Raw genomic sequence first — 17,272 nt, 5'->3', positions numbered from 1 at the left:
GGTTCCTGGTGAACTGACTGATAGTGATGGTTGTGGGGAAGGTGATATTGGGAGAGGTGGAGTCAGCACTAAATGAGTGTGCATGACAGCAACATATTTGCACCCAGTATGTCCCTCTTCTCTGAGGTCACTGTAAGATCTCTTTCGAATATTCTTTTAAAATGATAGCATTCTAGAATTGAGAAACAAATGGATGAAAGTGCCATTCTCACTTGTTAGCTGCATGCCTTCCAGCAGCACAGGATGATTCTGGGTAGTACTAGGCTATGGAGAGCCATCAAAGCTTCAAAAGGAAAAGCTTTCATCTCTCGTGAATATTTCCTGCCAGGCACCATTGCTGTGGTAGGTCTTTAAGGACCAGTGGGGATGTGTCACTCCTGGGGAGCAGGTGTCCTCTGAGCTGATTGCCTGCTGCCCCCTCCTGATACCCTTACTCTATGACCCGATTTCTGACCTCCAATGTTGGCTATTCTCTTAGAGCCCTGCTTAGCTTTGGCATCAGTGCCTCCCTTGGAATCAATTGCCTCTTGGATTGTTACCATCTTCAGTTGGATTCTGCAAGTAATCCCTTTCTTGTTTTTGAACTATAGTAACTTGAACTTCCTATGGCTAAATGATGGCATATCCCTAAGCCAGAGCTTTTACCAAGCAGTAGTTCTTACACTCAGATCTCTCCTCATGTGGGACCTTCTTTGTCATCGAGAGCAGTCATTATGATTAATTCACAGGGTCACAGGAAAGGACTTTTTTTTTTAACCCTTTCAGGTACATTATGGAATGTAGGAACATCCTGTAGAATAGTGAGGTTAAATGACTACAATGTCCTCACAGACAGGCTTTTTTGGTGAGAACTCGAGTCCAGCAAAGATTTTGTAGTTAATTTAATAGGTTCTGGGATAGAGATTGGACTTTTGTGATGATCAGTGAAGAGATTATTATTTGGTTATTAGGAGAGCTGTGTGTGCTTTTCTTTCTCTGAGCATGGAGCATGAAATCTAGTTAGAGGTGTAACCATTAGCCAGAAATGAGAAGTCTCTTAAAACAAGAAAAAAAAAGGCACTGCTAATAATTTTGATTCCTGTACCAAGAGTGCTCTGTAAAAGTGGTGCTAAGAGTTCCCCTTTAAAAACATCTTATTTCATTATATTTTAAAGTTCAGTACAACTTCTTCAGCTGATAAAGCTGGAGGACACAATGTTTCAGAATGTTTAATATGGGGTTCTATATTTGAGTTAACTAGACTGGGAACACACAGAGAAAATTGAAATTATAGACATTTATATGATTACCACTGAAGTATATTGATATTTGGCATGAAAATATTATCTCCTAAAATGCAAGGATATGCACATCCTTGACATTAGACAAACACAGATACCATTGAATATGTGGGTCCTGAGAATTTTGCTTTTCCTTTAATTACTCATTTGAAACAAGTGATGACTGAAAGAGTAAGCAATATGTAAACTCTTCAGCTGGGGGAATATTTCAGTGTGAGATGTGGATCCATTAAGGTCTTTTGATTTGTAGATTAATTTTTTTATTAATTAACCATTGTGCAGAAGTCAGAGCAAATGGCTGTTTTCCACAGGAATAGAGGAACCAGTGCAAACCTTGGAAATGTCAATGTGCCAACCACCTTGAAAAGGTTGTTCGATGGAAGGTTTTTTTTTTTAAATTTTGGTATAGTTGATGTACAATATTATATAAGTTACGATGTAGTGTTTCACGATTTTTAAAGGTTATACTCCATTTACAGTTATCATAAAATATTGGCTATATCAAAAGGAGATCCTAAACTGCAAGTTTACTTACAGTGCCTGGGAATGTTTCTTCATTGAGAAATACCTAATATAATTAAAATAAATTAAATTAATTCATACTCGGCTTAGTTCCAAAGAAGAGTCAAGCTGTTATAGATGTTGCTTTCCTAAAACTTAGGATAATTCAAGGTTGCCTAAGGAGACAAAGTGCATCAGTTGTGGAATCATCTATGTGTCATCTGCTGATGTTTCACTAGTGATCATTGAATCATTCAGAATTCTATAAAAAATATTCCTCCACCAGGGGAAAGAAGTCCGCACTGCACTGTTTCTTGGCAGTTGTGAAAAATGCAATCAGAGAAGTTATCAGGGACCTTAATTAAAGCTCCCTGAGTGAATCTTTTGCATATGCAAATTATCCTCATTGGTATCCTTTGTGAGGAAAGTTAAGGTGAGTTAGTACTTATGCTATTAATTAAAAGAAAGATGATCTTGTTAGTGAATCAAATAAAGTGTTTATTTTATTTATTTATTTATTTATTGCTTGTACCTCAGACTGTAAGCAGCACCCACAATGCAGGGAAATCCTTTTCTTGATCCCTTTTGATCACTGAGAAGCCTCTGTTTACATACTGAAGGGTCTGACAAATACTGATTGCAACTGTCCATGTATTTTGGGGTGTTTGTCTCAAGTACCACAAATACGTTTATTCTGGTGATATTCTGAAGGGAATGGTATGAAAATAAACTCTCTAATGTTTCACAGGCTGATCTGTCAGCAGCCTTGAAATTGAGAAAAATGAGCTTTGAAAGGAAGAAATGGGTAAAGTTGGAGCAGGTGATTGGGGACCAGGAACAAGGGAAAGATAAAACATCAGTGAGTCACAGTGGTGGAAGGGCAGTGACATTTTAATGGAAGAGAGTCCAAGAAAAAAGGAAATTAGAGAAACAAAGATAAATTAACAGAAAAGAAGTATTTGTCAATTTTTAAATCAGGATTTAAACTTTTTAAAAAGTATTTTTCTTTCCTTTTTGCGTTAATGTTTATAAGCACTGTTTATGCAACTGGCACTGTACTAGATGCTTTATTTTAAATTTTATTATTACAACCCTGTGAGGAGGCTAATAGTGTTTAAATGTGTTTAATAATGATTAAATGTGTGAGCCCTAGAGTTTGAGCGTCTGGAGTTGGAATACCTGAGGTGCCACTTATTGGCTCTAGGATCTTGGGCATAGTAAGCTTTTTGTACCCCAGTTTCTTCATCTGCAAAATGGTGAAAATAATAATAATATATAATAATAATTATTAATAATAGAATACCAACATTATTATATAATTATATATTATTATTAATATAATATATTAATATTATTATATTAGTAATACTATTATTAATATTATTATTACTATATCTCGCTTTCCGGGCGGCGGGGACGGAGGTGGGCCTGCCGGGTCCGCGCGGCCTCGGGGCCGGAACCCGGGGTCCCCGCCCGCCCCCGCGCCCGTCGCGCGCCCGCCCCCGCGCCCGCCGCGCGCCCGCCGCGTGCCGAGCACCACGCCCCGCGCTTCCGTCCTGGGTCGCGGTGGCCGGAGGCGCACCCGGGTCCGCGGGACAGGCGGGCGCAGAGGTCGCTTGTGTTGGGGGTAGTGGTGCGGCGAGGACCCGGCGCCTCCGCGGAGCATGGCGGGTCCGGGGCTGGGGGCGCCGCGGCTTGCTATGCCCTTCGCACTTTCCCGGCTCTGAGGCCTCGAGAACACGGCCAGGCAGCGGTAGTTTAATGGGGAGTTTGCCTGCTGGGAACTAGGGGCCTGCTGGGGTCTCAGTTCTTGGCTGGCCCCGAACACGAGGTTGCCAGGCCTGTGATGGCAGCAGGTAGGAGTGAGCCACTGGTGCAGTGATGAGCAGGGAAGGAAGGACACTGGCTGTTGGCCTGTGAACCTAGGCAAGAATGACCAGCCAACACAATTCAGACCAAGGTCCGTGGGCCCAGCTCGGTCCTGTGCGGCTGGTCAGTGGAATAGACCTGCAGGTGTGGCTCTTGTCACTTTAGGGCTGGCTTCAGGACAGATGAGCCCAGGGAACCGTCCTCGGTTCTCCAGGAGAGTGCTCCGGAGTGGAGCCACGGGGGTGTGCCCGACTCAGCATGGCGGCCACGCACATCCAGTCTGCCGGCAAGGGCAGTGGGGAGCCGGGGGAAGTCATGACCTTGGGAATCTCCTCTGCTGAAAAAGAACCCGCAGGCTTATAAAATAACTTTTGTGTGGAATGTTGGTGTGTTGAAAAGCAGTTCTGTGTGCTTTCCCCCCTTAGTGTGGATCAGCAGTGCTGAGGCAGCAGGCGTCATACAGAAGTGTGAGCAGAGACTGTCTGGAATCCCCAAACTCCAGGGAAACTAGAGGTGACAGCCAGCCTAGTGAAGAGGACAGGAGCTGGGGGCGGTGGCGCTGGCGGCAGTCCAGCAGGCACCCCTCGTCTCAGGGCCCTAGTCCTGGATCCAGCCGGGTGGTCAGGGGAGCTGCAAGGTCTTCTGGGCGAGCAGAGCCCACAGTCCTGAGCTGTTCTTCGCTGTGGTTGGGTCATCTCCCCCCATTCAAGGGGAGAAATCTAGATGAGTTTTAAGAATCAGTGCTTTAAGAATGTGGATCTCATAGTTGAAACCTCAGAACACATGTTTTCAGCACAAGGTTTTAAAGTGAATGGAAGGATTCAATGCCTTTTCAAGGAGGGTGTCTCCATGTGGGCAGAATTAGAGAATAAATGGGTCTTGAATAAAAAAAAATATATATATATATATATATAAAATATATATATATGTCATAAGGTTACGGTGAGGATTAGAAGGTTAATATATGCAAAGAGTGTACACATGGAAGCACTCAATAATGACTGGCCATTGTTATTATCATTTATATTAATATTCCGATTAAGTGGTTGAGCATCAGAAAAATCAAGTCACATTCTTAAAGTGCACCAGTTAGTTTCAGACCCAGTTGAATGTGACTTTAGTGCCTGTGCTTTTAATCACATCCCATAAGCAGACAGAAGACCTGTTTTCTAACTGCAACATTAACTGACTCTTTTTTAAGTTACTTAAACTCTCTGATTTTGTTTGGGTTCCCTTCTAAAGCAGATTCCATGACAAGGGCTTGATGAATAGTCCCCAGGGAATGTGATTTTTCTTGAAGTATATATTAACGATTTATTAACTACTGTAGCCAAATCTGATAAAGCAGGATAAGCACAGCAGATTGGGAAGAGTGGAACAGGGAAGAAAGGAAGTGAATCCAAGGATGCAATTTTAAGAAGGTGGCTGCGTGCAGCTGGGGCTCAATGCTAGCAGGGCCCCACTGGAGTTATACAGAATGTGCCTCAGAATCGTCCACCAGGGACAGGGAAAGGTGAGTGTTTATTTCCCAGTTCCTATCCTATGTTAATCAAGGGTTGCTCCAGGGGTGTTAATTTCCTTGTACTTACAGATTTGCATGTGACCCATCACAGCCCAGAATCTCAGTGGACAGAGAAGCTTGGGCCAGAAAGCAAGTGACGGGCAGTACAGCAGAGGTGTGTCATTTTGTCAAAGGTTATATCTGCGGCACAGCTGGTTGCCACAGCCATTTGAGCAAAGCCGTGCACCAAGGGGTTATAAAGGTGTTTAGCACCCTCTGCCTACTGGAATACACATATTGATTACATGAGATATTTGCTTCACGTTTGCATAGGTAAATTTTCTCTCATTCACACTCAGTTATTGAGGTGATTCAATGAGATGTGTGTAAAAGTGCTCTGAAAAATATGTCATGTAGACTATTACGCTACACATGTGATATTGAGATCTCCAAAGCTGAAGGTCAAACAGTGTTTGAACAATTTTTTTAACCCATTAGTCTATAGGTACTTTTGAACTCAACGCCTCTCTCATTTCATGTAAGTAATAAACCTTTCATACCTTCTTGTTGTGTGTCATCAGTCTTGACGTTCCAACCAGATTTTGGGTGGGGGGTTTATTCTGTTTCTTCAGAGTGGTTACAACACAGAGAAATCTGGATTTCAGCTGAAAAAAATCACCTCAAGACCGCAACAGGGCATACTTCACTGAATTCCAAACTGATTGTTGATGTGATCCTTTGGATTGGAAAAGTCCAAACAGTTCTTCTGCCCCATCCCTGGTCATTTGGCTACTGGCTGTCTTGGATGCTGGACCCTAATATTCTAAGGTAAAAATAGAAGAGAAGAGAATAAAAGTTTATGCTGATTAGGTTAAAATCTGAGCCAGTCTGGCGCTTTCTATCTTTAGTGGAAATCAATCCGTGTTCTACTTTCAGAGCTAAAATACAGTAATGAAATGTTGAATTTTCTTTTTTTAAAAAAATATCTATTTATTTATTTGGCTGTGCCTGGTCTTAGTTGTGACCTGCGGGGTCTTTGTTGCGGTGTGTGGGGGATCTAGTTCCCTGACCAGGGATCGAACCTGGGGCCCCTACACTGGGAGCACAGAATCTCAACCGCTGGACCACCAGGGAAGTCCCGAAATGTTGAATTTTCAATGTTATTTTTCTGCTTTGTGTTTGAATTCTCACTTCTTCACTTACCTGCCGTGGGATGTTGGTCACATTATTTCACCTCTTTGGGCTTAAATTTCCTCATTGCAAACTTGAGATAATATTAATATTAAATCCAAAGAACTGTTACGAGGATGACTATAATGTGTTTGGAACATAAAGACATTCAATTCACGTTAGCTGCTAATATTATTGTTTTATCATTATATGTTTTGACAAAGATCTGTAGCTTTATTTTTTGAGTGTTTAAATGTAATGGTTATTTCTATTAATTCAACTTAATGATGAGCTGCTCTAATCTGACACTTATATGAAATATAGAGGCTCTTAGAATTATCTTGATGTCTTGACTGAGAGACAAGTTTAAATGCTTTTGACCCTCTGAGGAGCCCTCTGACATCATGAAAGCACATATCCTTTCTAAAGTTGATTTTCTAAACAGAAAATTGATAGCCCTGTCCATAACTGATTTAGAAACAATTTGAAAATGTCAAGTAACTTGCAAAGGAATAATGATTTTTCTGCTGCTACTGTGTATTAATAGAGGTTGTTTCCCACTTAAAGAGCTGGAAGTGCCTTGTGTTCTTATTCCAGGTACTTCACATGTACCCTGTGGAGGTGATTTGGGCACACATGGTACCTATGTAACAGATCTCTATCTCATAGACTTATGTAAAAGAATGTAAGTGTAGCCCAGTGTAATAGTCTGACCCCATTTTTAAACATTTTAAAAACATTTTAATTAATTTATTTTTTTAAATTAAAATAACTTTAAAATTTTTCTATTTTTAAAGTTTTTTAAATTAAACAAATTTAAAAAATATTTAAAATTTTATCTGAACCCATTTATTTGATGTTTGCTGACATCTTAAACCTCATCCTTCCCTCCTCCCCTTCTGCCCCACTTCCGGGAAATCTGATAAGAAAGTCTGAGTGAGGGCTTCCCTGGTGGCGCAGTGGTTGAGAGTCCGCCTGCCGATGTAGGGGACGCGGGTTCGTGCCCTGGTCCGGGAAGATCCCACATGCCGCGGAGCGGCTGGGCCCGTGAGCCATGGCCGCTGAGCCTGCGCGTCCAGAGCCACAACGGGAGAGGCTCTGTGCTCCGCAACGGGAGAGGCCACAACAATGAGAGGCCCGCGTACGGCAAAAAAGCCAAACAACAACAACAACAAAAAAAAAACCAAAAAAAAAAAAACCGGGACAATTTGAGCATTGAAAAGAATAATGATGATAAGAGATTATATCACATTGAACATAAATCTATAGTGATAGAAAGAAGAGGGGAAAGAGAGGGAGAGAGAAGAAATAAGTAGGAAAGCTCTTCTTTACAGAAGATTATAGTAAATGTAGAAAAAGGAGAGAATTCTTTAAAAAAATCACCATTTTGCACCTGAATGCAATTCAAGCAAAGATCATCAAAGAATACTAAAACTTTTGAGTAAAATGTTGTTGGAGGTGGCAAGAGGTATTATCCCATGGATTATGTGTTTTCATTGCCAAGGAAAATTAACCTTTAGAATAGATACCTGACACAATGGGAGGTATACAGCATCCCCTGTGTGCTATGTAGTACTTATGCCAAAAATATTTAACCTGATTCTCGTGGTGAAGAACAATTAAATACAGAATGTGGGGCATAATATAGGACAACTGTCCTGAATTTTTCAATGTTGTGAAAATAGAAACAGAAACAAAAAGAATGCTCTTCAGGAAAAGATTTAAGATACTAAAAGACATAATCAAAGGCAATGTGTGAACCTTGATTTGATCCTAGATTGAAAAAGTAAAACAATTAAAAAAAACAATTTTGGTCAACTGGGGAAATTTGAATGTGGATATATGAAAGTGATACTCTGATTATATAGGAGAACACTCATTCTTAGCAGATGTGTGATATTTAGGGATGAACTGTCATGGTGTCTGGAACTTATTTTCAAATGGTAGAGCAAGAAAGTATATATATTCTTACATTAAAAAATATGATTAGTCCAGAGATAGGCAAGAAGGAAAGAAATGTTAACACAACATTGTAAATCAATAAAATAAAATAAAAAAGAAAATTCCCAGAAAAAAAAACCAAGAGTGATAAAATATTAATATTTTGATGAATTTAGATGAATGGTATTTATTGTTCTCTTCTTTCAGCATTTTTGTAGGTTTAAAAATTTTTAAATAAAATATTTAAAGTTAAAAGCCCAATGGAACAGCAATAGAAACAACAAAAGAACTTCAGAGGACTGCTTAAGCCAGCAAAACTCTTGTTACTTCCCCTGAAAACTTAATAGATTTGAACAGATTGTAATATTTGTACCTGGAAATTATTTTTAGTGTACAAAACAAATAGCAATTATTATTACGTCAAAAAACCTACTGCACAGCAACCCATGTCCATGAATCAATGCTATCTTCCCCTATCTCTGGCATCTATATGAATTATTTTGCTCTGAAAGCTGAGTAAATATGTGCTCTCTGACAACAAGGACAAATAGACAACTGACTTAGAGATCTAAAGATTTATGGTTGCTGCAAATCTCCTTATTGTGGGATGTCGTTAATACCAGATTTGATTTGAGAGCATCATGCTTGAACTGAAAATGAACCCTGACTTCTGTGATTGGAGAGCCACTGGCAAGACTCACCTGTGATTAACATCTCTCTGCTCAAATATCCTTAGACTGCTTGACGATGACATTTCTGACTTGTCTGGCTTGTGTTATTGTGTCAGAACACAGCAGTAATTCCTCGACCTGCTCCTGTGCCCTGAGAAAATAATTGGTGTGCTCATTATCTTTTAAGAGCCTGGAGGAATTTATCCTATTAAGTTGGTGGGCAAATGAGTGGTTACCCAGCTCTCTTTGACTTTGTAATGCCTTCCCATAATGGTTATTGTGCTGCCCTTTGACAAATCTTTGTCCCTTTCTATAGTACTTTTTTTCTTTTTTAAGATGACAACTTATTTTTCTTTTCCTCTGCCGAAAGACTCTCATTATGAAGAGATTGGCAGTCAGTGTAGTACTGTGAACTCAGCGTAAAATGCAATGGTAAAAGAATTCTCCAGCATTACATATTCCATCCTCAGCCAATGTGAGATGTAACTATTACAATCATATTCCATGGTTTTTTTTCACATTTGTAACGTAGTAGTTTTTGGTACTTGGTTTTTAAAAAAATGTTCCTTGGATTTCAACCTTTATTTTATCACACATCTTTTCTCCCTAGTAGAGAACATAACTTGCTCTACATAAAAATGAAAAACCATAGGCTAGTTTAATGTATTCAGTGAGTTTAAGGAATATGAGTTTTGGTAAAAGTAAAATTTCCTTATAAAATGATTATTCATCTCTGAAAACTGGAAAATTCCTGTTGAATGCATACTTTCAAAATGAAACCAAACTGTTATTTCAGTATCATACGAGTGTTTCCAGTCATCTAAAAGAGAAAAGCCTACAGTCAGATTCAGATGACACAGGTTTGAATCCTGATGTTGCTACCAGCTTAGGGTAGACTTTGAACAGGCTGCGAGGCTTCTTTGAACTGCAGTTTTGTGAAATGGGTACAGTAATCCCCACCACACAAGGCTATTGTAAGGGTTAAATTATGATGACATCTATCAGGGAGCCTGGAAGTATTAGGCATCCAATTCATGTTGTCTGAATTTGAATCTATTGAGAATCCCTAACACCCAAATAATTAGTGTGGAAAGGAAATTCACACCCTGACTTACTGTAGCTAAACAAATAGTTTTATCTTTACCTAATAGGAAGTCTAGAGGTAGGTGTTGCTCTTCCTTGGTTCAGAGGTTTGATAGTACCAGGGTTGGCTGGCAACTCTATAGACCCCCTGGCCTTTCCTTAATAGTCATCACAAGATGAGGGCTACGTCGCCCGTCATCAAATCTGTGATCATGGCAAGAGGAGGAGGGGCAGATCAGTGACTCATGTTTGTCCCTTTGATCGTGAAAGCCAAGATTTTCCAGAAGCTCCAGTCAACTTCTGCTTTCACTTCTCTGGCCGGAACTGTGTCACATGGCCTGCTCTGGAAGTGATGGAAGCTGGAAAGGGAGAGTTTAGTTTTCCCAACCCCTGCCATAGAGTGGAGCAAGGGAGGAGAGGGCTGGGAATGGGACTGGGGTTAACTGAAACATGGTGCTGTCCCACAGGGTTACTTGAGGAACTGGGGAAGCAGTATAAGAGCATGGGTTTTAGATGGTCTTGATCAGCTTTGCCAGTTACCACCTGGTGGCCTTGAATGATTTACTTAATATCTCTGAACCTCAGCTTCCTTATCAATATTAAAAGGTGAATAATAATCTTTCAGGGTTGTGGTAAAGATTATAATGTATACTATGTGTATATAATATACACTGGATATATAGTATGCACACATACACACATACTGGATATATCCTAAATATTGCATGGGACATGGCTATACTAAAATAATATCCATTGTTTACCTGAAATTTAAATTTAACTGGGCACCCTGTATATTTATTTGCCGAATATGAGAACACAGCCACAAGTACATCTTAAAAGCAGCTTCATCAGTTATAGGAACCTGCTTGTCCTCCAGACTCCAAAGAGAAAGCAAAACCCCTGATGAGATATCATTTTGTATTTCTCACTTTTCTGTGATAACAAATTGGTCTTCCTTTGTAGATGTAAGGATAGCAAAAATCAAACCTCATGTGAATACTTACCCTATTAGCTGATGAACATTTCTTTGCTATGATCAATTTTATTTTTTTCTGAACTTCTAGGTAATAAAACGACCTGGAGGATAGGGGCAGAGAGACACACAAAAGTTTCTGCCTCAGAAAATTGTACCAGGTTTCAAGGCACAAGAGCTGAATTTTTGACAAGGAGCCACCACAACTAATGTTGTGACTTTGTACGATGCGCTTACCCTTTATATATTTATTTTCTTCAATATATAATGGGCATAGCACTTAACTTACAGAATTTTAGTGGATATTAAATGAGGTCATTTATGTACACAACATAAATATGAATTTTATTGAGAGTCAGAAGCTAAACCTAGGATCAACCTCAAGGGAAGTATTTGTAAAATTAGGGCTAATTTTGGCATTTGATAATTTTCTAGGGATTTATCCACTTTATCTATCTTTAAAAATTTATTAGTGTATAGTATCTAGCTGTTCATTAATTGCTGATATTGTAATTGTGTACTTAAAAGAACTAATAGAATCCAGAGACAACCTATTAGAACCAGTATGTGTTTAGCAAAGTTGCTTTATACAGCATCAACTTACAAAATCAAAAATATTGCTCTATACCAGCAATAATTAATCAGGAAACTCCAGAAAAATAATATTCCATTCATAATTGCAATACAACTATAAACTATCTAAGAGTTAAAGTAACCTAGAATATGTAAGACCTTTATGAAGGAACTCACCAAAGTGTGCTTTTCAAAAAGTTAAAACCATGACTTTCATGCAAATATAAAATCAACATGTTAAAGATTTTAAACCCATTAATTAATAAGGGGACCAATAAGGTGTATGGCCAGTTCAAAGAGAACTTAAGATGCCAGGGATTTATAGGCAGTTTAGCAGAGAAATATCGGGACTGCTGAATTAGTTATAAAACTAATGTCCCAAACACAGACCATAAATCTTTGGAGTCATCTCTTTCATTAGACACAAAATTATTTGCATCTACTGGAAAAAATTCTAGAAGTTAACATGTAACCTCACTAAGTTTGAGACCTTTTATTAATGGTAAACAATGAGATAAACTAAATACATTTTATAACTATACTTTTGTGACCTTTGCCCTCATGTGATACTGAAAGGATATCCCACTCACCTTTTTGTGGTCTTATTTCCAAGTTTCAAATAATTTTCCTGTCACACTTTAAAATTTGGGTGAAGGACATGAAAGATGCTATGAAGAAAGAGAGTGACATTTCATGCTCTTGGATGGGATGAATTCATATTATTAAGATAGAGATTTTCTTTAATTTAGTATATAAATGCAATTCAATTTCAGTAACAATTCCAGTTAGATATTTTAGGGAAACTATTAAATTTGCTGTAAAATTTGTAGAGAGAAATAAAAGTTCATGGCTGTCTGCTGCTTAAAGAGAAGTCGTAAAGATGAAGAGCTTGCCCTGCCAGATATTAAGACATACTACAAGGCCAGAGTAGTAAAAGCAATGTGCTATTGGTATAAGATCAGATAAACAGATAAGTGGAAGAAAATGATACACTCAGAATGAGACTCATATATCCATGGGAATTTAATAAACTTTAAAGGAATTACCACAAATCAGTAGAAAATGTTTAGTTGAAGTTTTTTTGGGAAATTGTCTCACTATATGGAGAAAAATTGTATCCCTACCTAAGACTACATAATGAGTTACCTCCAGATAGATTAAACATGTAAGTTAGAAGGGAAAAAAATACAGCTGATTTAAGAGAATGTATGAGATAATCTTTACAATCTAGGAATGGGGAAACACTTCAAAAAATTTCAAAAGGAAAAACAAAGCAAAAGATTGCTAAATACAATTATATCAAAATTAAGGCTCCCCCTGCAAATATGCTGTATAGATGGGAGAATTTTATTGCATGTAAGTTATACCCCAATAAAGAAAACAATCAGAAATATTGTGGGAATGTACGTTTTGGATTGGTTTGTACCAGCAAGAAATATTGGTTACCAGCAAGATACTTACTCATATGCATATCTATGTAAAATCTTCCAGATACTGACTTTTCGGAACGATCCACTGGGAACAATATGGAGATTGAAATCATGGAAATTGAGATCATGGAAAGAGAGTGACAAACAGCTTCCGTTGCTCCACCCCACTGCAGCCCTCCCTCCCTGAGCAAGAAGGATTTTTCTTGTATGCAAACCAAGTAAGTCGTGGGGAACTGTGCACCTTAAAGAATCCAGGAGGTGAAATGACCTCTCCATAGCTCTGGGAGACTTTCTAACTTCATTTAGCACTTATATATAATGGCACTAACCCTGGTCCAGTCATTGTTGTAGTTGTGCGGAAAGAGCATCAAACAAAACTGATCCATCCTCTGTACTTGAGCAGCTGTCATTCTGTCCCCAGCACCCTCAGGTGAGACTTCAGGCAGGGAGAGGACCACAGGGGAAGATCTCCAAGGATGAGAAAGTTAGAAAAGAAGAAATAATCTGTGAAAGCTTCATTATGCTCAGGAAAATTAAGGTTTTTCATTCATGAAGAACACTATGGACCAAATTAATAGATGACTAAATGGGAGAAGGTATTTTCAATGTTCAAAACTGGAAAGGAATTAATAATTAGCAGGGAATTTCTGTAAATTGACAAGTCAGTTACCGCAATAGGAAAACAGGTAAAGACTATGAGAGAGCAATTTACAGAAAAGAAAACTCTCGAAACCAAGTCCTCAAAGGCATGCTGAAGATAGTAATCAGAGAAATTCAGGTTAAATTAACAGTATTAAATTGGCAAAAATTAGAAAACTGGATAATGCTGAGTGTTGTCAGGGAAGCAGCTATGCAGAAAGCTTCATGGGGAGTAGATTGATACAGCCATTCTGAAGAACAGTCTGGCAGGATGTAGACAAATTAAGTGTACATACATACTATGACACAGCAATTCTGCTACTGAGAATTTAGCCCACAGAAAATTTCAAATATTTTTATAGTGTGAAATATATAAAGATAGCTATTACAGTAATGTTTACAGTGGTGGGAGTTGGTGGCAGTTTGGGTAGAGTAAATAGGCAAGACTTGGAGAATACATACCATGGGTGGTTATGGAGCTTTAGGAGGGGCATATCTGATGTACACATAGAAATAAGATTGGATCTTAAAAAGATAGTACTTAGTCCAAAAGAGTAAGAAAATGAATGAGATCTATAAGGATTTACATAGTTTAAAATAAATGCTAACAAAATCACACAACACATTTTAGAGCACTTTAAAATAAAAAGAAATAAATAGGGCTTCCCTGGTGGTGCAGTGGTTAAGAATCCGCCTGCCAATGCAGGGGACGCGGGTTTGAACCCTGGTCTGGGAAGATCCCACATGTTGTGGAGCAACTAAGCCCGTGCGCCACAACTACTGAGCCCGTGTGCCACAACTACTGAAGCCTGCACGCCTAGAGCCCATGCTCCGCAACAAGAAAAGCCACTGCAATGAGAAGGCTGTGTACCGCAACGAAGAGTAGCCCCTGCTTACCGCAGCTAGAGAAAGCCTGCGCACAGCAATGAAGACCCAACGCGGCCATAAATAAATAAATAAATAAATTAAAAAAAAAAAAGAAATACAGCAGAATGGTTACCTTGGAGATGTGGATAAGTAGAATAAATAACTGTTAAAACTAGAGAGACTCATATGGATCGATGATTATAAAGTGCCTTGAGCTGAGGTGTATTATTATTCCGCCCTGTATATCTGATAAACAGCTAATAAAATGAAATGAAACATAGTGCACCAAAAGAACCTCAGCATACATGGCTGTTGAAGAGATATGCTGTGCTTACTCCTGGACTCTGTTTAAATTTACTGCCACGATTGCTTTCTGGGGTGTGGCCCAGCTGGGAGGCTGCTGGAGGCTGATCCAGGGTTTTCACATGCTCTAAACTCAGAGACCAACAAGGAAAATCCCGAAAGAAGGAACACAGGCACAGTCAAAACAGTTCCGGTCTCTACTTTTGTGTGTATTCTTAAAATGCTGCAAAATTTTTGAATATTTTCTTTGCTATGAAGCACCCCAGTGTTTCTGCATTTCCGAACCCTGTTTATTTAGTAAATCATTTTCATGTTTATGCTTCTACACTTGTCTAGCATGCGAATCACTTTGATGAAATAGCCTCTTATTTTATCTTCATTACAACTCAGCTGGAGGCCCTCTCTTTTGCAGTTGAGAAAACAAAGGCTAAAGACTCCAATAACTTTCAAAATGTCATATATCTGGGAAGTGATGCAAACAGAACTTAACATCAAGTCTCCTGGCTTCAAACCACACTTTTTAAAGCTAATACTTCAGGCTGCTTTAATGCAAAGAAATCTTCAGTTCTAACCAAATTTCAAGTAATTGAAGAAAAAATTAATGAAGTTCTTATAGAGCTTTCTATTGCTATTTATGCAGAAATTAACTAAGAATTAATTGGCGAAGAGACAGTAGATCAGACGACCAGGGAAAGGCAGTTTTCAGGTGGAAGTCTGAAAAGCAGCGCTAAATACTGTAATTCCCTGGTCATCCACTACTATTTGGAAACTATAATGCCTTTTATTATAAATTCTGAATTTCAAGGAATTTCAACTTAGCCAAATGCATTAGGCTATGAATTGCAAATGCTCTAGAGTGTCATCAGAGATGCAGTTTCCAAAAAAGGAATATTTATGACATTAAACTTTTCAAAATCAGAAAATGTTTTAAGCATGTATGTAATTCAATTTTGCAAAATAACAGTTATAGCAAAACTGATTAAAACAGAACTTACACACGCCGAAGAAAAAGCAACAAGAATCTACTGTAAAGTGGCTGGTGGGTTTTCTCCAAGTGTCTTGTAAGAGGTGAGACTACAATCACCTCCCTCCTGAACCACATGTTGTCTACAGCCTCCCAGTGCTCAGTTGACACAAAATTATCAGAGAGATCTGATTAGAGTACTCTTGCACTCCCCTTCCACATTTGCTTTCAGAATGAAGACATAAATATTGCCTCATCTAGCCCCATCTACCTCTCAAACCTTATTTACACAACTCTTTTCCCACCCTAACCTTAATCTCAAGTAAATACATGGTCCTTCCTCCTCCTCAAACTTGCTGTGTTCCCTTTCATCACAGCTGTCTGCGTATGTGCTTCCCCTGAATGGAATGTTCTGGAATGTTCTTCAATTCCCTTCATCAGTTTAATTCTTATTCCTTCTTCAGATCCCAGGTCAGAAATCATTTCCTTAAGAAGTCTTCTGGATCTCCAGTTGATATGAGCTCTCAGAGAACCAGAACTTTCTCCTTTGGATCACTTATGCGGTTGGTAGTTATACATTTATTAATGTGATTATTTGCTTAATTTTTGTCCTGTCTTCCCCAACGGACTAAAAATTCCACAAGAATTTGTTTCTTAACATGTTATTTTATTTTTCTTTAACACTTTCTCACCCAGTATCTAATGCCCTGTTGCTTTGGCAGGGGTGGGTGCGTGGGCAGTGGTCATTTGATTCCTCAGCACCTTTGTATACCTTTTTTTGTGTGTGGGGAGTTCTTCGCCTTATTAACCCACCGCTCACAGTGGCAGAGCCCATAACCTTACTTTTCTAGCCATCATGCTTTGCAGCCAAGCACAAACATTGACGCAGGCCAAGACATCCAGCCTTCCAGAGGCACAGTCCAAAAGACTCTAGGAGTTGTCTCTAGTACCTGGAACCACCAGTGCAAACTGTGATGTTGTACCTTGTGGTAGCCCTGGTGCTGGAACAGTCTTGTGTCTTATTTTGGAGATTGTTCTTGGAAGAGTGAACATCAAGCCTGCTTCTGGGTCTTTCCCAGAGATTCTGAAACTTATATCCTTTTAATGAAGTATTTTTTTCTGCTTTAATGAGCTAGAACAATTTCTTTGGTTTGTAACTGAGAATCTCAAGATGAATAAGTGAATAATGGAATCTCTTTGCCGCCGACACAAATTATATGTTTTAATGTCTATGCTGTCCTATGAAGTTATTGCAAATGGGACTTAAATTATAGAAGTGAGCTTTGTCTGGAGGCTTGTTGTGGCTCAGTATATTTCAACTGTAGGAGGCTACAAAAATGTTCTTAGATTCATGTAAATACATGCATTACCTTCCTAATATCTATTGCTTAAAATCTGACAAGTATTTTGGAATTCTGTGTGACCAATTTCAGAATAATTCAGCTCTTAATGCTTTCTGTTTGTTGTTTTATTGTACATTGCTAAGCTGAAAGAAAAAATGTTA

The 17,272-nt window shown here is 38.8% G+C and overlaps 1 long non-coding RNA gene across 1 annotated transcript; it reads left to right on the top strand.

Annotated features, from left to right (window-relative positions):
- Positions 1-4,628: 4,628 nt before the first annotated feature.
- LOC125964098 (uncharacterized) lies at positions 4,629-16,332 on the top strand. Its single transcript, XR_007476763.1, has 3 exons — positions 4,629-5,979; positions 13,057-13,213; positions 16,233-16,332. It is a non-coding gene; the product is annotated as an uncharacterized LOC125964098 (long non-coding RNA).
- The last annotated feature ends 940 nt before the right edge of the window (positions 16,333-17,272 follow it).

Source organism: Orcinus orca, chromosome 3, assembly GCF_937001465.1.
Source record: "Orcinus orca chromosome 3, mOrcOrc1.1, whole genome shotgun sequence".
NCBI lineage: Eukaryota > Metazoa > Chordata > Mammalia > Artiodactyla > Delphinidae > Orcinus > Orcinus orca.
The sequence above is the reverse complement of the archived record's forward strand: the minus strand, read 5'-3'. Positions and strand labels throughout refer to the sequence as shown.